The sequence below is a fragment of the Saimiri boliviensis genome, chromosome 7 (genome assembly GCF_048565385.1).
Source record: "Saimiri boliviensis isolate mSaiBol1 chromosome 7, mSaiBol1.pri, whole genome shotgun sequence".
Lineage (NCBI taxonomy): Eukaryota > Metazoa > Chordata > Mammalia > Primates > Cebidae > Saimiri > Saimiri boliviensis.
The window spans coordinates 28,205,981-28,226,837 of NC_133455.1; the positions used below are offsets into that span (position 1 = coordinate 28,205,981).

Genomic DNA, 20,857 nt, shown 5'->3' on the forward strand with positions numbered 1-20,857 from the left:
ATTGCTTTTCCATATTCCTTGCAATTATACTTTATTAGGTGATGAAGAACACCAGGATGAGCTATTATAAAAAGCATTACTGCAGATGGCCAGGAGTGATACTGAAGCACTGTTCACCCTGAAGGTGACGGTTAAAGCTCAAAGTCTGATTGCAAAGCATAAGGAAAAACAAAACAAAACAAAACTGGATAAATGTATGCTGGTGTCCTTCAGCAAGAGAAAAGCTGCTACGAAATCACTGGTGTGGCTTGGACTTGACGGAAGCTTTGATTTGAGAAAAAGAGTTATCATTAGCTGTGTAATTTTCAGTTGTTGTTTTAGCGACAAGGTTTCCTTCTGTGGCCCAGACTGGAGTGCAGTGATGCGATCATAGTTCCCTGCAGCCTTGAACTTCTGGGCCCAGGCGATTTTCCCACCTCAGTCTCCTAGCTACTCCAGGTCTCACTCTCTCTGTGTTTGCCCAGGTTGGTCTCAAATTCCTGGCCTCAGGCGATCCTCTTGCCTGGTTCTCCTGAGGTGTTGAGGTTACAGGAATGAGCCACTAAGTCTGACATTAGGTGTGTAATTTTTAAAGTAACAGTCTTCACCGGACCAACACCTTTCTTTTTTCCACTGGAGTATCCCTGGGGTGTGTCTCATTCCCCGAATCATACACAGCAGATGCTCAATAAATAGGGTTTTTTTTTTTTTTTTTTTTTTTGAGACGGAGTCTCACTTTGTCACCCAGGCTGGAGTGCAGTGGCGAGATCTCCGCCCACCACAACCTCCGCCTCCCGGGTTCAAGCGATTCTCCTGCCTCAGCCTCCTGAGTGGCAGGAATTACAGGTGCGTGCCACCACGTCCAGCTAAATTTTTTTTTTTTTTTTTTAATTTTTAGTTGGTTTCACCATGTTGGTCAGGCTGGTCTTGAACTCCTGACCTTGTGATCTGCATGCCCCGACCTCCCAAAGTGCTGGGATTACAGACAGGCATGAGCTACAGCTCCGGGCCAATAGTTTTTTTTTTTTTCCCCCCCCTTAAAATAAATGAGCTCTGATTTACATGCAGACTTTGGATCAGTTTAATCTAGGTTTAAAAGCAAGTGTGGGCAAACTTGAAAAGCCTGGCACCCCAGCCAACTCCTCGGCGCCCCGTGCGCTTGGTGCCTACACCTGCTTAGCACTGGGAGGGTGCTATCCGGGTGCCCTAAGCCTCACGCCCTCGGTGGTGGTCCTTGCCCTTCTCCCTTGGACCTCGGCTCCTGCACCGCCCACAGTGAGCCGCTGGGCCGAAAGGCACGTGCTTGGGTGTTAACCCCAGTCTGCAAGAAACGCGACCTCAGACAAAAAGAGGCAGCTGGTCTGAGAAGAGAAATCATGAGTCACGGATTCCGGGCTTCGGACCTTGGCGCAGCAGGTGAAGTGGGCGTGCGTGGGCTGCTGGGGAGGAGGGCTGTCTAAGGAGGCCGCAGCCCTTGTCTCCTGGACAGGCTCCCCCGAAAACTGCCCCTCGCCGTCGTCCAGCGACCCCGTTCCCCGCAGCCATCTGCTAGGGCGCGGCCCGGGGTCCGGGCGGGGCGGTGCTGTAGCTCCGGGTCGTCGCCCCGCCGGCCACATCATCAGGCCCGGGTTTCCCCGGCGGCGGCGCGGCTGCGCGTGCGCCGGACTGCCGTGCGGGGGCGGGGCGGGGCAGCCGGGAGCCAGGGGGCCGCGGGCGCCTGCTGCCGGGCTGTCAGCTCCGGGCCGCCGCCGCGCGAGGAGGCGCACGAGCAGGAAGGAGCCGCGGGCTGGGAGCCGCTGTCTTCCCCGTCACCGCCGGTGCCCGGGGACGAGGTGAATGCCCGTTCAGTCCCCCGTCCCGGTGCCTCTGTCCGGTCTGGGGAGACGGGGACCCCTCGCCTCATACCGGCCGCTGCCGCGCTTCGGGACAGGTGATCCTGGCGGGGAAGTCTCGGCTTCGGCGTGGAGCGCCGTGTTCGGGCGCATCCCAGGTGCAGGAGGGAGGTGGGGCCGAGAGGCCTGGCTTGGAAACCCGCGGCGCGGGGAGGGGTGGGGGCGCCGGGAGGGGTGGGGGCGCCGTAGGGGTGGGGGCGCCGGGAGGGGTGGGGGCGTTCACCCGCGAGCCGCTGTGACCTCGGCGGGTCCCTCTCCGGGCTGCCGGGCAGCGCCCGAGCCCAGGCCCCCGCGCCTGCCCCATCTCTGGCAGAGGGGAAGCTGCTCCGCGGGACGAGCTGCTCCTTGGTCTCGGGCGCCCAAGGTAGGGACAGGCGGCAGGTGGTGGCTGAGTGACGGGTGAAGGTGAGCGGGGATGGAGATGCTGCCAGGCTCGCTCCGGCACACCCCAGATGCCTGTTCAGGGCTCGACAAGTGCCCGGTCACCCTGTTCTTTCATTCTTCTTTATATATACGGAGTATATCTCAATTTTAGAAGCCCAAATGCTCATTTATAGAGATGACACATATTTATGTGTTACTGACATACATTGATATGTATATTACGTGTATATGTCATCTTTTTTTGTAGTGGACAATTTTTAAATTGAGATATACATCACGTGCCATAAAACTCATTCTTCTGAAGTGTGGATTTTAATGTATTCACAAAGTTTTGCAAATATGGTCACTATCCAGATCATCATCCCCAAAAGAAACCATGTCTCTCTTGATAGTCACTCCTCATTTCCCCTTGACCCCACCCCCCTAGCCACCGCTAATCTACTTTCTGTTTCTATGGATTTGCCTATTGTGGAAATCTCATTTAAATGGAAGGGTACAATATATGGCTTTTTATGTCTGGCGTCTTTCGCATACCATAATGTTTTCAAGATTCATTCATGTTGTAGTATGTATCAGTACTTTACTTTTTATAGCATATTAATATTGTTGAATAAGTGTATCACAGTACCACATTTGTTTATCTATTTAGTTAATGGACATTGGGTTTTTCCAATTTTTGGCCATTGTGTATAATGCTGCTATGCACATTGTGTACAAGTTTTTGTGGACACGTGTTTTAAACACTCTTGGATATACCTAAGAGGGCAATTGCTGTGTTTAACTTTTTGAGGAACTGCCAAGCAAAGCAGCTGTACCATTTTACGTTCCCACCAAGCAGTGTGTGAGGGTTCCAATTTCTTCACATCTTCCCCAACGCTTGTTACTTTTTACTGGTGATTTTTTATTGTAGCCATCCTAGTGAGTGTGGAATGGAATTTCTTTGTGGTTTTGATTTAAATTTCTCTAATGGCTGGGGATGCTAAGCATCTTTTCATGTGCTTACTGGCCATTCATACATTTTCTTTGGAGAAAATGTCTGTTCCTATCCTTTACCCATATTTTAATTGGGTTGCTTGGCTTGCTTTATTTATTTATTTTGGAGATTGACTCTCAGTCTGTCGTCCAGGCTGGATTGCAGTGGTGCAATCTTGGCTCACTGCAACCGCTACCTCCCGGGTTTAAGCGATTCTTCTCCCTCAGCCTCCTGAGTAGCTGGGACCACAGGTGTGTGCCACCATGCTGGGCTAATTTGTGTATTTTTGGTAGAGTCGTGGTTTCACCTTATTGGCCAGGCTGGTCTCGAACTCCTGACTTCAAGTAATCCGCCCACCTTAGCTTCTCAAAGTGCTGGGATTACAGGTGTGAGCCACCATGGCCAGCCTGGGTTGCTTGGCTTTTTATTCAGTTTTATTGTTCGTTTGTGGACAAAAAATTCGATTAACAGGTTTGGATACTGGCACTGACTTGAAAAAATCCAACCAATCTGATATCGAAAAACTTAATGCTTATTCTTGGGTAAATGTTGAATAAGTGCCACTTCAGTCTTTAAGAATACCCTGCCTGTTAATTCTTGGACATCTGAATGCCCCTTTACATTTACTGCCCTGGTATTTTGAGCAAAGCTATAGAAGGCATGTTTCTGACTGGAGTCAAGAGAGACCACCCTTAGTTGATATTTTCGTATATTCTATGCTCAATTTAAAAATCCCAGTTATCACTTTAATTACAAATAATTTATATTGGTGGCCAGCTAAACAAACTAATAATACATGGCAAGCATAAATTACTCAAAATTTTATATGTTTAACTTCTCAGTAAAGTGGAGAATCTTGTTAAGTTTGTGCAGTGTAGTTTTTATTACAATTATGTTCATGTGTGGGTGGTAAATATTTTTGATGGCACTGAAGTTAAGAGCCACTTACAGCTAAATGAATGCTGCTGTGCTTATTTCATGGTTAATTTCTGAGTGCACACAAATTCAGCATCAGATCTTTTATAGCAAAAAAACACCAAAAAGCCCTGATGTTTCCTTCCAGGAATTCAAGCCCGTTTTTCAACTGATCTAATATGATTGTTGTTAAAGAAAAAAGTTATTCAATGATATATGTTAAAGCATGGTAAAGAAGACTACTCAGGACCACTGTGGTACGTAAGGGACTGTGGAATGGGATTTTGCAGTGTGGGAGGAAGACTAGGCTCAATTCTGAAAACGGCTTGGGCAAATGGGAATTTATAGCCAAGGAGCAGGGTCATGGTCAGTGGACAGAAAAGTACTGAGAGGAAATATCAGCCGTGGTGGTGGTTCATGCCTGTAATCCCAGCACTTTGGGAGGCCGAGGTGGGTGAATCACGAGGTTGGGAAATCAAAACCATCCTGGCCAGCATGGTGAAACCCCTTCGCTACTAAAAATACAAAAAATTAGCTGGGCATGGTGGTGTGTGCCCATGGTGGTGGGTAATCTCAGCTACCCAGGAGGCTGAGGCAGGAGAATCACTTGAATCAGGGAATCGAAGGTTGCAGTGAGCCGAGAACGCGCCACTGCACTCCAGCCTGGTGATAGAGCAAGACTGTCTTTTTTTAAAAAAAGAGAGAGAGGAAACATCGGTGGCAATGGGTAGTCAGACCAAACCAACCTAACAGGATTCTTGCTGAAGACAGGCCAGAGTGTTCAAACAGCACCTGGGGACAGTGGAAGATGAGGAATCTCATCAGATTGTGATGGTAATCAGATGGTGAGGGTAATCAGGTAGTGAAGGTAATCAATAATCGAGGACCAGCCGGGTGTGGTGGCTCACACCTGTAATCCCAGCACTTTGGGAGGCCGAGGCAGGCAGATCACCTGAAGTCAGGAGTTGGAGACCAGCCTGGCTGACATGGCGAAACCCTGTCTCTACTAAAAATAGAAAAATTAGCTGGGTGTGGTGATGGGTGCCTGTAATCCCAGCTACTCGAGAGGCTGAGGCAGAATTGCTTGAACCCAGGAAGTGGCATAGGTTGCAGTGAGCCAAGATCACGCCACTACACTCTAGTCTGGGGCAACAGAGCAAAACTCCATCTCAATTAAAAAAAAAAAATCGAGGGCCAAGAGTCAGGGGCTCTTGCTAAACTGACTCAGCAAGATTCTTTGATAAAACTACATTTTACAAGGAAGTGCAGATGAGCCCAGGAGAAGGTTCAGAAGCCTGACTGAAGTTTCGTCAAGAAAATAATCTGTCATTGTTTAAAAGTATACTACCCAATTTACAAAATGTTATAGAAAATAACAGTAAACGTTTCCAAATGGAAATAATAGATAAGCAATTGATAAAAAGCACATGAAGCACAGCCTGACTCTGGTCTTCAACCTGTACATTACAAAACCATGGATATATGAGTTAACCCTTTTATGCCTCTGTCTTTATTTAGAAGAATGAGGCTGGTAATTTCAGGTTTATAACCCAAGTATGTGTTTCCACTTTGTTTTAACTAATGAAACTATTATCAAATTCAAACATATTGAAAACGTAAACTATCTAACCTAATATTAATTGTTAACCTAATGGATGTACAAATATCTTGCCACTACAGATGTTTTCCCAAATTGTCCTTCTCTGTCCCTGGAGTTTTTACTCGCGCTTATTGGGAAGGACTGAAAGTAGAGGGCAGTGACAATTGGGAACAGCTATGGAGATACGATCCCTCGGAAGTGATGGTCACAGCTGACCCGTTTCCTTTATAGTAGATGAGGGTAGGGACCCCTTATCTTCTCTCTGAAAGTACCGTAGTTAGATTTATTTGGCTTAAAAATAACAAATACAGAAATATTTAGATGGAAATGACTAGAACTGTCAGTTATTCTATTTTAATGTGAATGGATTTAATCAGATTGCTTTCTTCTTGGTTAGCTACACTAAGGAAGTGGGAGTTTTGACTTGAGATGTAAGTATTATGCGATCGTGGAACACTTTGGAAGTTTGGGCAAAATTTGCCCTATTTCTAAAAGTGAGGATCTTAAAAATGGAAAGCTGTAGATAGCATGAGGGATCTGAAAGATGAGGAAAGAAAAGCAAGAATGAAACAATTTTGAAGGAAAGGTTGTAGGATATAAAGACAGATTCGACTTATTTCAACATTTTTGCGCAAGAAAAATACCTAAATAGGAAAAGTGGAAAACCTTTTCCTTCATTTGATCCCTTTTCCCTTTTGCCCCACCTTACTCCTCCATACTAACTGTTCTCCTAGGACCCAGACATCAGACTGGAATTACTGTTGTTCATGTTGAAGCTTTCAAGTGTGCTAGTTACATACCCCTTCTCTCTCCAGATTCTAGTGGGATTGAGATCAGGCTCAAACCAGATGAAGATTTCAGTACTATTAAAATAATAGCGTAATTTTCACTTCTGATAAAGCTGGATTGGGGAACTGAGCTTAGACCCATGCTTACTGTTCTTTCTTAACTAACCTACCCAGATAAAACTGTAGCACCAGGAAATGGAAGGGAAAGTCCTGTCCTAAGGAGCTTATCTTGTAGTAGTTAGAATGGAAAGGAAAACTTTCTCTCCTTGAGGGCATAGCAAGTCCAAGAGAGCCAGTGAGAGCTCAGGGGTGGAGCCTGTCTGAAACGTTGACCTTTATACCTATCCTAGCAATTAGGTAAGTCACCTTCCTGGTTCCTGGTTCCTGTGGGAGGAACTAGTGATGGGGGTAGAGAGAAAGGAAAGCGTTCTTTTAATCTTGTTTTCTCCTACTTAGAGGAGTGAAAGTTCTGTTGTCATTGCAGAGAAAAACGTAAACAGCCATTGTCTCATAGTTAAGTGTGTTGTGGGTAATAAATAGTGTTTTGTAGGTTAGCCTAGGAACTAATTCACCATATACAGTATAAAAATGAACTGACTATATACTTTCCTTGGAAATGACTGAATCTCTTAGAAACTTTTGAATGATCTTTTTTGTGTGTGATTAAATATATGTCTTATTCAAGTCTATTTCTTTGTTTTACCAGTACTGGTTAAATATTTATGGAATGTCTTGATACGTAACAGGCACTGGGCTAGGCTTTGGGATTGAGTGGCAAACAAGAATGGGTCCTTGCTCTAGGAGTTTACAACCTAGAAAAAAAATTAGTACAAGTACCGTTACAATAAAGCATAATAAGCTAATAAAGTTAAGTGTAGAGTGCTTTGGAACCACAGAAGAGGGGGGACCTTATCTATGAGGGCCAGAGACATGATGTTTAAGAGCTGAGATCTTAAGTTGAGTAGGAAGTAGTTAGGTAAAAGGGAAGAGTGAGGTTGAGCAAAAGTGTTTTGGGCAAAAGGAACATGTGGAAAGGCCAATAGGTGTGAGAATGTGGTACACTAAAGTCACATTTGTTTTTTAACTGCAGGTACTAGTAGATTGTGAAAGCAAGTTAGTGACTCCCATGTTTTGTTTCGTTTTGTTTTGTTTTTACAAAGAAATACAATTAAAATAAGAGTGTGTCACTCTTAGATACTTACTGGATTATAGAGTTAAGTAGGGGTGTTTATGCAGGATTTAGTTAACCTTATTAAAGCATTTGGATTTATCTTAGAGGAAATGACAAACCATTGAAAAGTTCTAATCAGGGCCTGATTAGAGATCTTCACAAAAAGATCTCTTTGGGTACCTAATCTTTCTTAACTCAAATGTAAGCTTCAAATTCATTGGCTTAGCATTACAGGTATTTCAAAACAAAACCTCCTTCCAATCTATTTCTTTCTTTTTCTTTTCTTTTCTTTTTTTTTTTTTTTTTTTTTGGAGATGGAGTTTTGCTCTTGTTACCCAGGCTGGAGTACAATGGCGTGATCTCGGCTCACCGCAACCTCCGCCTCCTGGGTTCAAGAAATTCTCCTGCCTCAGCCTCCTGAGTAGCTGGGATTACAGGCACGTGCCACCATGCCCAGCTGATTTTTCGTATCTTTAGTAGAGACAGGGTTTCACCATGTTGCCCAGGATGGTCTCAATCTCTCAACCTCGTGATCCACCTGCCTCGGCCTCCCAAAGTGCTGGGAGTACAGGCTTGAGCCACCGCACCTGGCCATCATTTCTGTTTTGTTTGAACTTAGAGACATTCTCTTAGCACTCACCCAAAGGCAGTTTTAGAAAAATGGCTGAGGACAAAAGGAATAAATTATGAGGTTGGTGCAAAAGTAATTGCAGCTTTTGCAATTAAAAGTGACAAAAACTGCAATTACTTTTGCACCAACCTAAATGAGTTAAAATATATCAATCATATGAGTTTAATGAAGAGTCAACAGAAAATAGATTTTGTTCTAACAAATGAAAGCAGAACATCCATATACCCTAAAGAATTTACAAATAAGAATTTAATGATGTCAGTTGGTTGGCAGAGAATGATTCTACTATCATAGTATTATGACTTCACAGAATTAAACTGTGAAACCCAACCATGAAGGAAAAATTATTTCAGTGTTTGGTTCTGGTACGTGGCAAAAGAAGTTAAGAAAAATTCATGAAAGGTAAGGAGATTTCAGTTCCGATTCAAATTTATCTTAGTAAATTTTTGACTTGTGAAAATTTTGCTCATTAGTTTTTCAGTTAGGGTTTATGTATCTTAACTAGAGTGCTAAAATCAAATTTTGCTAATATGGGATGGCTTTTAAAAAGCACTCAGAGAATTTTATCTTTTTATATCCCACAGAGTCTTATTTTAAGCAGTACATTGTAGAACTAAATGGAAACTGTTAACTTGTACAAATTTTTCCTAAGGAAATAGCTCTAAATATGGGAAAGGATTATGCACAGAGATACTCATTTTCATTGCAATGTAATTTAGCCAAGATAATGTCCTGCTGTAGGGAAATTATTTACAAAAATTTGTCAATCCATTTGAAAAAGTTTAACTGTAAGGGTCATTGCGGAGTTTAAAATGCGGAAACTGAGGCTAGTATAAAAAAATTAAATGCCAATTTATTCAGCTCCCTGGCCAGGTTCTATGGTCCCAGGGAAAGGGGCCAGAGAAGTCTCGCTGACTTCCTGGGGGATGGGGTTTTTATGGCTAAGAGGAATGAGCAACTGCTGGATGCTCTGATTGGGTCCAGGGGAGTGGGATTGAGATGGGGCAGGCCGCTATTGGTTGGCGGGTTGTTGGGCGGGTTTTCCAGTGCGAGAGCCTGCCAGGGTTGCATTAGCAGGAGCCTTCCAGGGGAGCCATGCGGCAGAGCTAGGTGCTGAGTGCAGAGTCTGGTGCCCGGTGCAGAGGTGGGTGTGCCCGGCCTCCTGGGGAGGCAACCAGCCTTACATTAACCATTAAAAATATTTTTTCTTTCTGTTAATTTTTAAATATACAAGTAAAAAGTACTCAACTTAAATAGAAGTTCATTTCACATAAAAATATGTAGAATCAAAAAAAGTGGAAATGGTATTTCAATCTTGCTTTTTACTGTTGCCTGCCCCTCCCTCAGCCACCTCTATCTAGGCATACCCAGTTCTTTAGAGGTAAATGCTTTCAGCACTTTGTTATTTGCCTTCCAAATCTTTTTCTAACCCAGGGGTTTTTAAACTGTGAGGAGGAGTTTCAGGGTCTTCTCAATTTGGGTAATATGGGGATCCAGCAGGTGGAAACCAGGGTGCTTCAACAGGTACTGCTTTGCTTTTACAAAACTGTTTTATATACTGGGATTTCACATAGCATTTAATTTAAATCAAGGGTTCTTCTGCATTAAAAATAAAAGGCTTAGCCAGCCATAGTGCCTGTAGTCCCAACTACCTGAGGAGGCTGAGGTGGGAGGATGGCTTGAGTTCAGGAGGTCATGACCAGCCTGGGAAAAGTAGTGAGAATGTGTTAGTCCATTCTCACAGTGCTATAAAGAAATACCCCAAACCGCTTAATTTATAAAGGAAAGAGGTTTAATTGGCTCACAGTTCCACATGGCTGGGGAGGCCTCAGGAAACTTACAGTCATGGTGGAAGGCGAAGGGGAAGCAAGGACCTTCTTCACATGGCAACAGGAGACAGAGAAGTGTGAGGAGCAAAGTGGAGAGAGCCCCTTATCAAACCATAAGGTCTCACGAACCCGGGAGGTGGAGGTTCTACTGAACCCAGATCACACCATTGCACTCTAGCCTGGGCAACAAGAGCAAAACTCTGTCTCAAAAAAAAAAAAAAAAGGTTCAGTGCACCATTATTTTATTCATTCCTACTTTCAACTTGTAGTTGGTGAACACTTACATTTTGTCTAATACTGTGTGGGTTATATGCAGAATTTTGTGGCAAGAGCTTATAGACTAGTAAAGGATGATCATCGTTTATATAAGTGACATAATGTGTCATAAAGTAAGAGCATTCCAGGAGCAGGTACTAAAGTTATCAGTGGTCTGTTATTTCTTCCACACTGTTTTATATTGGTACTTATAAACAAGGCAATTTATGATATGATTACATTTCTGGGTCTTCTGAAAATATTTGTTCATTTATTAATTGAGTAACAGAAGACAGTGTAGAAATGGTTCACCTATGAATCAGAGAGGTCAGACCTGGGAAGGAGCTGTTTGCATTCTTGAGCTATAACTGTGTTCAAAAATAACTTGAATCCAGTTTACGGGGTTCCAGTGTTGGGCATGAAAGGAGCTGAGAGGGGACACTGGAAGGACCTTGGTTCTATCATTCTCGTGCCCATGGCTGTGTACACTGGTGCCAGAGGATTATAACATAGAGAAATGTCTGCAGTGGCTTCCTTACCATTAACTGGTTAGTCAGAAAGTGACCAACTCAAGTATTGTGTCTTTATCATACTAACGTCGTAACTTTGGGCATATTAACCTCTCTGAGATGCAATTTTCTAATCTGTGAAGGATGAACATACCTATCTTCTAGGTTTTTTACAAAAGATAAAATGAAGTCAATATATATAAGAGGAAGCAATTCTTTTTGCTTTACATAGTATTGATGTAGATAGAGTGGGTGATCTCCTTTCCTTTAGGTTTAAGTTTTTATGTCTTTTGGAGGACTTATTGATTAGACTTTAGTTCTTTGGAGCAATGTTTTTTTTAGTCTGAGGGTGTCATTTTGATAAGCTATTCATATTCCTGGTAAGTATAAATGATGTAGGAAGCAAATTAGGCCAAAGGACTTACTTCCTGGAGAAATAAACTTTTTAAAATCATTATCCAATGAACTTAATGAAGGCTACTCTTATAAATATGACAAAGAGGCCGGGTGTGGTGGCTCATGCGTGTAATCCCAGCATTTTGGGAGGCCGAGGTGGGTGGATCACCTGAGGTCAGGAGTTTGAAACCAGTCTGGCCAGCATGGCGAAACCCCGTCTCCACTATAAATACAAAATTAGCTGGCTGTGGTGGTGCATGCCTGTAATCCCAGCTACTTGGGAGGCTGAGGCAGGAGAATCACTTGAACCTGGGAGGCAGAGGTTGCAGTGAGCCAAGATTGCGCCACTGCACTCCATTCTGGGCAACAAGAGCAAAACTCTGTCTCAAGAAAAAAACAAAACAAAACAAAGAAAGCAAAATTATTAGGGATCCCTGCATCCCAAAAGCTCAGCTGCTATTTTCTTCATTATATCTGCTATTGTCACCTGTCTTTTAGATAAGAAACAATAAAGAATTTCCATAGTAACAATTTTAATTATTTCCAGGAAAAGTCGGAAAACTCTGTTGTGACATTTCTAGATTAGTGGAGTTCCAAAATGACCCCAGGCAAACCATGGTGGATTCTAATGCTTTCATGAGTTCTGGTTGAGTAGACTTAGTTCATTAGCATAAGATTTAAGATAATCTGGTTTATTTGTAAATTATAAAAATGTTATTTAGATGTCTTTTATAATTTAAAATACATATGAGATATGATACTTAAATTAAAAAACAGTATTAGGACTAGTTCCTAGTCCAACTTTCATTGTCTTTTTTTCCTTTTAAAACATTGTGGTTCTGTGAAGACTTAACTTTTTGGTGTATATATATATGTATATATATGTACTGTTTAGTATGTATTCATATCGGTCAGTGCATATATATAATTTTAAAAATATACTGGCAATTTAATTTAGTGAAAAATAGGATAAGTTATATAAAATATAAATATTAAAATCCAGTTGATTTTTTTATAGATTAGAACAAAAAAATTTGTTCTAATTGTTCAAAACAATTTATAAATTTGAACAAAACAGTTCATCTTAAAATTAAGAGCCAGTGGTTGGATGTGGTGGCTCATGCCTGTAATCCCAGCTTTGGGAAGCTGAGGCGAGTGGATCACTTGAGGTCAGGAGTTTGAGACCAGCTTGGCCAACATGGTGAAATTAGCCAAGAAATTTGTATTTCTAGACTAAAAATACAAAAATTAGCCAAGCTTGTTGACATGTGCTTATAGTCCCCGCTATCAGGAGGCTGAAGCAGAAGAATTGCTTGATTGTTCCACCCAGGAGGTGGAGGTTGCAATGAACCACCTGAGATTGTACCACTGCACTCCAGCCTCAGCGACAGAGCGAAACTGTCTCAAAAAAGAAAAAAAAATTAAAAAATAAAAGCTGGCAATGTACAGCAATGTACAACATTTTTGTGATTGTGTGACATAACATATTTAGTGATAAGAGAAGAAAGAGGTGGGAAGTTAGGTTTTGAGTCTTTTATAAAAATGTGTAATAGTGATGAATGATGATAATATTAGCTAACATTTATTGAAGTCTGTTCAAAGCACGTTGTATGTATTAAGTCATTTAATCCTCACAATAAACCAGTGAAGGAGATGTATTTACATGAGAAAACTGAGGTATAGAGGCATAGGTCCCACAGTGAAAGTCACGATGTAAGCCAGTTTGACTCTGAAGCCCCAGCTCTTAACTGCGCTCATTATCATTAGTGTGTTGACACTTCTTGACAGTTAATTTTTGGAGGCAGATTGTCTTTCTTATTTGAAATGTGAAGATTTGACAAATAAGTCACTTGAAATTTCCCCATAAAAATCACTCAATACAAGTCATGTCATTTCATCGAATGAAAGCATTGCAAGCATTTCAGTAAGCTTTGTACAATTTCAAACATAGGATAAAGTACTTTTCATAAAGATTCCACATGAATAATACAACTTTGAATAAGTAATTAGTATTCTCCTTTTAAAAATGTGCCTGGATCAGGTGTGGTGGCTCACACCTGTAAACCCAGCACTGTGGGAGGCCAAGGTGGAAAGATAGCCTGTGGCCAGGAGTTCAAAACCAACCTGAGCAATGTAGTTAAATTCTGTCTTCACAAAACATTTTTAAAAATGAGCTTGGTATGGTGGCATGCACCTGTAGTTCCAGCTGCTAGGGAGGCTGAGGTGGGATGATCGCTTGAGTCCAGGAGTTCAAGGAAAAAGTGAGCCAGGATCACACCAGTGTCCCTCATCCTGTTTATCCTGGGCAACACAGTGAGACCATGTCTCTACAAAAAAAAAAAAAAAAAAAAAAAAAAAAGTACCTGATTGAAATCTGTAAACTCAGATATGGGATTTTGATTGTGTATGGATTTTATAGCCTGAATTTAAAACTCTTATGCTACTTCTTAGAACAAAAAAAATCTATTCCTTTCTCAATCCCTGGGAACAATGCTTAATATGCAATCAAAAAATGTTTGAACACTAGAAAGGGTCACCAAGAGAGATAAAAAAAAATTTAATGTTTTATAATTTTTTAAAAACAATGAAGTAATGGTGAAAATATCATACCTTTTTGTGACTCTGATACTCGTTTTGTTTGTCATTATTTTAATTTTGAATTATATGTGATGGTTTGAAGGGGAGATATACCGTGGACTTGGTAACTTGGCTTCAAGTTGGAGGTTGATGGGTTGTAGTTATTTATTCACAATCATGTAACCAATATAAGATATAAGTGAGTCATGGCTGTGAAATAATGGAATACAGCAGAATTCTGAATTGTCTGAAAGTATTTAGGATGTATTAATTGAATGAAGGCTGTTGCCTTTTATTTAAAGATAACTGTAGCATAATATTAAGAAAATTTTATGGATATGTTATGAAACGAAAAAAGCGGAAATGTGTCCAATAAGAGCTGATTTTTGTTTTAAACATGTATTTGGAAAAAATATAGTAAATTTATACTTAACCAATATGTCATCAATGACTATCTCTGGATGGTGGATTTTCAGGATAAACCGTTCTTGTTTATCTTTTTTTTTTTTTTTCCATTGAATACATACTACTTTTATGAAAAAGATAAAAACAATAAAAGAGAACTCTATGCCAGTGGATATTAGAAACACACTTTAAAATAATCCGGGAAAGACGGGTAGTTGGGAATTTTTTTTTTTTTTTTTTGAGACAGGGTCTCATTCTGTTGCCCAGGCTGGAATGCACTGGTGCCATCTCAGCTCACTGCAACCTCCACCTCCCAGGATCGAGCAATTGTCCTGCCTCAGCCTCCCAAAGTAGTTGGGAATTTTTTGAGCAAAGACCACTATATGACAGCTAAATTGGCCTTTGGGATGGTTTTGAGAGTAGTTTTAGTTAAATTTCAAGTTGGGCTTAGAACCCTCCAGAAGAGTTCTTTTGAAAACAAACAGACAAACTGGTATTTGAATAAAATAGTGCTCAGCCCTGACCAAAGGGTAGAAAAGAGACTTGATTGCAGTGAGTAAAGAACTCAGAGTTAGGTCATTGTTTAAATTTGATGCCAAGATAATTGAGTAACATGATACTGTGTACCTGTGATTTACTAATCTCAGTTTAGTCTGTTCTGATGAGTTGGCACACTCGAACTGATTTACAGAAAGTGCAGTTTGGGGAAGGTAGAAGATTAGCTTCATCCCCTGGGTGGTGCCATTACGAAGGTATCCTGGTGAGGGAAGGTGATGTTAGGCCACCAGCTAAGGAAGACCTTGGTGTGGAGGCTGTCCTGCACTGCCACCTCATCATCTGACGGGGGGTAATGTGCCTCAGTCCCGCCAGCTCAGGGTAGAGTGCTGCTTCTCTCTGGGGACAGGGAAAAGAGAAGGGCTTGTGGATGAGTGCTCCAAGTAAATATTTGTTATTTGATAGCCATACAAATTATGAGAGATTCGTGGACTAAAATTGTAGAATAAAAAGGATAGCCTTACCAATGGCAAATACTTTTTTTCCTTTTACTTGAAAAGAGAATTTTGTTTTTCTTCTAAACATTGATACATTGGCTCCTTTTCTTTCTTTCTCTTCTCTTAAAAAGGCTTTTGCTTTTTTTTTTTTCCTTTTAAACTTGGACCCATTGCCATCTTTTCTGTACCTTAAAATTCTGAAAGCTTTTAACTATCAGTTTGATTTAAAAGAGTCAAGTGTATATTTTCATTTGGTTCCGAGTAGGTTTTGCATTCTAAAAATCGAACTCTGAGAGGATAAAAATGTGTTAAGGGTGAAGTGTGGAAGTATACTTTTATATGAATCCTGAATAACAATTTCTGCTCATTTGAAATGCTAATGAACTGCAGTTATTTAGTTTCTAAATTTAGCTATTTCAGATTTATAAGTGCCAAGGAAATCACTATTTCTTGTAGGTATTTTTTATAAGCTGACTCTGTGTGATAAGGTAAAGTACGTAAGAATGAAACATAAATACTACAACTTACAGAGTGTCAGGTAAAATAAAACCAGGAGTATAACATTAGATGAGTAAACTGAATATAAAATTTGAGTTTCAGATGTAGCTGTAAGTTTTCTCACTGCTGAAGTTAAAAAAAAAAAAAAGCTGGCTCAATTTTTTTTCTTTTTCTTTTTTTCTCTCACTTCTATAAGCTGGCTCAATATTTATTTTGAAGAAAAGCAAAAATACTAGTTTTAGTAGCAAGGCCTTCTATAGCTATAATTTCTAAATAAATGTTCTATGACTATATATAGGGGAGAAGGTGCTGAGTGATGAGCACCTTCTCTCAAATAGTTTGCAGGAAATCAATGAATTTAACATGTCAATTTTTTTTTTCTTTTTTTTTGGTGACAAGATCTCACTCTATAGCCCAGGCTGGAGTGTGGTGACACAATCATGGCTCACTACAGCTTCGACTTCCCAGGCTCAAGTGATCCTCCCTCCTCAGTCTCTGAAGTAGCTGAGACCACAGGAATGTGCCATCATGCCCGGCTAAGTTTTGTGTTTTTGTAGAGATGGGTTTCTGGCACATTGCTCAGGCTGATCTCAAACTCCTGGGCTCAAGCAATCCACCTGCCTCAGCCTCCCAAAGTTCTGGGATTACAGTTGTGAGTCACTGTGCCAAGCCGCATGTCAATTTTAAGAGAGAGTATTAAGTGTTTGGTAGTTTTTTAAAAATAAGATCCATGTAAGAAATGTTTAAGATAGAGTAGGGGAAATAAATATACCTCTTTTTTGTTGTTGCTTAAAAGCACTTTCTCAACTTCAAAATAGAGTTCTCTAGTTCAACTTGTTTGCTATCCATCTACTGTTTGACTTGTCTTAAACAACAGCAGTACTAACATTTTTGGTAATTGTTCCTGTGTTATAAAAGCAGCGATGTTTATTCATCACTGTTAGTTTAATCAGAATTCCAAGTTAAATGATTGAATTATTTTTGACTTTTTATCTATCTATCTGTCTGTCTGTCTGTCTGTCTGTCTGTCTATCTTTTTCTTTAGAGACAGAGTCTTGCTCTGTTGCCCAGGCTGGAGTGCAGTGGTGAGATCTCAGCTCACTGCAACCTCTGCTTCCCAGGTTCAAGCAATTGTCTGCCTCAGCCTCCTGAGTGGCTGGGATTACAGGCACCTACTACTATGCCCAGCTTATTTTTGTATTTTTGGTAGAGACTGAGTTTCGCCATCTTGGCCAGGCTGGTCTTGAACTCCTGACCTTCGTGATCTACCTGCCTCGGCCTCCCAAGGTGTTGGGATTACAGGCGTGAGCCACTGCACCCAGCCTTATTTTTCAGATTTTAAAATTTAGTTTTACTTTAAGTTCTGGGACACATGCACAGAATGTGCAGGTTTGTTACATAGATATATGTGTGCCATGGTGATTTGCTGCACCTATCAACCTGTCATCTAGGTTTTAAGCCCCACATACATTAACTATTTGATATTTTTCACTCTTCAGTTGCTTGGTTTGATAGGGGCTAGATAAAATCTGATAGAATGGTAATCCACTTAGTTCTTTGTACACATACCATATTTATTCTGTCAAAATTTTTTCAATTAAGAGTTGTTTTAACTGGTTTGTGTTTTAGTTGATTCATTGGCTTGCTTTTGATGTATCCTTCCAAATGAAAATTCTTTTAAAAATTTTCTATTAATTTTTTTTTGGGGAAGGTGGGAGCTGAGGTTTGTGATTCTGAGAACAAAACCAGTGTCTCTGGGTCTGGTTTTATTGAAAAATTATTTGAGATGTATTGAGGACTTATTATATAGAGGATTCATTCAATATATCCATTTTTACTTCTGTAGGCTTAAACAAATCCTTTACAAATGTTTAGGCATGTAGAAGCTGAAGGATGGATAAATGTTATAATATTATTCTTTTCTGTCAGTAGGGAACCCTAGAAATGAGTGATTGTTTTATGGAATCAGCTAGCTTTGGGGCATCAGTAGCTAAATTGTGTCTGAGATATCTCAAGCTCTCAAGCTTTTGTGTTTGTGCAGATCATTCAGGACCATCTATTTTGCAGCAATTCAGTGTTACTGACATGACAGTTAGTTGTCCTTTCACTTCTCCTCTGTGTTCCCCAACTTGTTAAGAAAGTTTGACATCACTCTCTGTTTCCTAAATTAAACCTATGTGAGTTCTTGAATTCAGTTTCAGTGGAAAGTTTCTAGGTTAAGCCAAAAAGTCAAGAATTTTCATAGGAGCTTTTTTTTTTTTTTTTTTTTTTTTTTTTTTTTTTTTGCTCGGTTGCTCAGGTGGGAGTGCAGTGGCACAATCTTGGCTCACTGCAACCTCTGCCTCCTGGGTTCAAGCAGTTCTCCTGCCTCACCCTCCTGAGTAGCTGGGACTACAGGTGTCTGCCACCACGGCCAGCTAATTTTTTGTATTTTTAATAGAGACGGGCTTTTGTCCTGTCGGCTAGGCTGGTCTTGAACCCCTGATCTCAGGTGATCACCTGTCTTGGCCCCCCAAAGTGCTGGGAGTGCAGGCGTGAGCTACCGCGCCTGGCTAGGAGCAAACTTTATTTTAGCCAAAAAAGAAAAAAAGAAAAAAAAAGGGGGGGATGAAAAGGAGATACTTTCTTTTTTTTCTTTTTTTGAGACTGAGTCTTGTTCTTTTGCCCAGCTGGAGTGGAATGGTGCAATCTTAGCTCACTGCAACCTCCGCCTCCTGGGTTCAAGCGATTCTCCTGCGTCTGCCTCCCAAGTAGCTGAGATTATAGGCACCCACCACCGCTCTGGGCTAATTTTTGTATTTTTAGTAGAGACAGGGTTTTGTCATGTTGGCCAGGCTGGTTTCGAACTCCTGACCTCAGGTGATCTGCCCTCTTCGGCCTCCCAAAGTGCTGGGATTACAGGACTGAGCCATCGCACCCGGCCAGGAGTTAACTTTATGTATTTTAGCCAAAAAAAGAAAAAAAAGATAAAAAGAAGGTACTTTCAGATAACTTCATTCCATTTTAGAGGTGAGCCTTTTTTTTTTTTTTTTTTTTTTTTTTTTTAAATAGCAAACAGAAACTTAAGGTATAAAGAAAAAATGAAAGGCTGGCACAGTGGCTCACGCCTGTAGTCCCAGCACTTCAAGAGGCGGAGGCAGGTAGATTGCCTGAGCTTAGGAGGTTGAGACCAGCCTGGGCAACATGGTAAAACCCCAACTCTACTAAAATATAAAAAATGAGCTGGGCATGGCAACGTGCACCTGTAGTCCCAGCTACTCTGGAGGCTGAGTCAGTAGAATTGCAAGAACCCTGGAGGCAGAGGTTGCAGTGAGCCGAGATAAGGCCACTGCACTCCAGCCTCATCGACAGAGCGAAACTCCATCTCAAAAAAAAAAAGAAAAAGAAAAAGTGAAAAGAACAGAATGTACTCTTGCAGAGTGGCAAAAGTAAGAATATAAAATAACCATAAAATAAGTCAATTTCTATGTGTGTGTGTGTGTGTGTGTGTCTGTGTGTGTGATAGTACTGTGGATTTTAGTATGTTTATATAAATATACCTGCTCAACAAGTTTTGAGATTTTCAACTAAATGAAATGGTGGTAATAGATTGCATTAAAAAATTTTTTTAATTGTTGTGGGAACAAAACAAAATGTTAAATTCCCATTTAATGCCTTTCTTAGTAATCAGTAATGACCTATGTCTTCTGACTCTCAGCTCTGCTGGACTTCCTGAGATGTTTTTTAACTTTTGCAATGGAGCACAATGCCTCTTTCAGTACAATAGGTAGAGTTCTTCCAAGATTCTGGTTTGGTAAATCCACACACATACAATATACTTTATTTTCTTTGCTTTTAAAAATAAGCCATTCTGTGGCTGAGCATGGTGGCTCATGCTTATAATACCAGTACTTTGGGAGGTATAGGCTCCTGCTCTATGTTCTTCCTGGAAGTGATCACTTGAGGCCAGGAGTTTGAGACCAGCCTGGGCAACATAGCAAGACCCTGTCTCTACAAAGTATTTAAAAATTAGCTGGGTGTGGTGTCTTGCACCTGTAGTCCTATCTACTCAGGAGACCGAGGTGGGAGGATCACTTGAGCCCAGGAGTTTGAGGCTTCAGTGAGCTATGATTGCACTACTGCACTCCGGCCTAAGTGACAGAACAAGGTGTTTTTTTTATTTTTGTAAGGTTGAATTCATAAGTAGTGTCTGATCTTATTTTCCTTTAAGTCAATGATCCCTGACATGACTCTTTAAACCGGTGGTAAACTATGACAAAGCTCTTGCAGGAAACGTGGAATGAACTTTTTCATGTCTAAGTGTGTTCACTTAGACTGCCCTTTAGTCTGAGATTTTGTCCTTTCTACAATTTTTGGTGTTAAAATGTTTACTTATATTTTAGGAAAAGATTGTTTTAACTTTGTAAAATTTTGGGAGGAAATTTTGGTTTTTGAGATTCAAATGTTTGGAAGCCAGTGTTTTTAAACTCCTTGACCATAGACTGGAATCTTTAAATGCTCAGTATATCAGAGAGACTCTCCTAAACTAAAATGGATAGGAATCTGTGGGTCAGATTACTTTTTGAAACATACACTTTTTAAGTTAGCTTTTGTTAGGTTTTGCTGTGATAATAAACAATTCCAAACTCTCAGCGGCTTTCCGGGGCAGAGCTTTCTTTCTTTCTCCTGCTATGTGTAGCCTGTGGATTGCCATGGGGTGGCTGTGATCGCGGTATCTCTCCATGTTTCTTTGTCTTGGGACCCAGTCTGAAGAAGGAGCAACTGCCTAGGACATGCCATTCTCATGACAGAGGGAAGAAAGAGACATAGCTGAATTGTTTCTGTTTGTAGGTGTTGCTGCTGCTCTTATTCTGTTGGCCAAAGGGAGTCCCATGGCTAAACCTGGTGCTAGTGGAGATGAGGAAGTATAATTCTCCTACAGTCACTGAAAATCCTATGGCAGCAGGTAGAGACAGGAATCCTCCTGTAGGAGGGGAGCAGTAACAGGGAGTAATAATAACATACATCACAGTATCAATCACATTGAAGCACTCTTGTATATGCACAATTTGAAGACCAATAAT

The 20,857-nt window shown here is 41.0% G+C and overlaps 1 protein-coding gene across 5 annotated transcripts in view; it reads left to right on the plus strand.

Annotated features, from left to right (window-relative positions):
- Positions 1-1,305: 1,305 nt before the first annotated feature.
- Positions 1,306-20,857, plus strand: part of SLC41A2 (solute carrier family 41 member 2) — a 152,566-nt gene continuing 133,014 nt past the window's right edge. The window contains exon 1 of one of the 5 annotated variants that reach the window (XM_039472029.2): positions 1,306-1,395. The gene's annotated coding sequence lies outside the window, so the exon portion shown is untranslated. The other 4 variants (XM_039472028.2, XM_039472025.2, XM_039472026.2 and 1 more) reach the window with 4 other exon arrangements.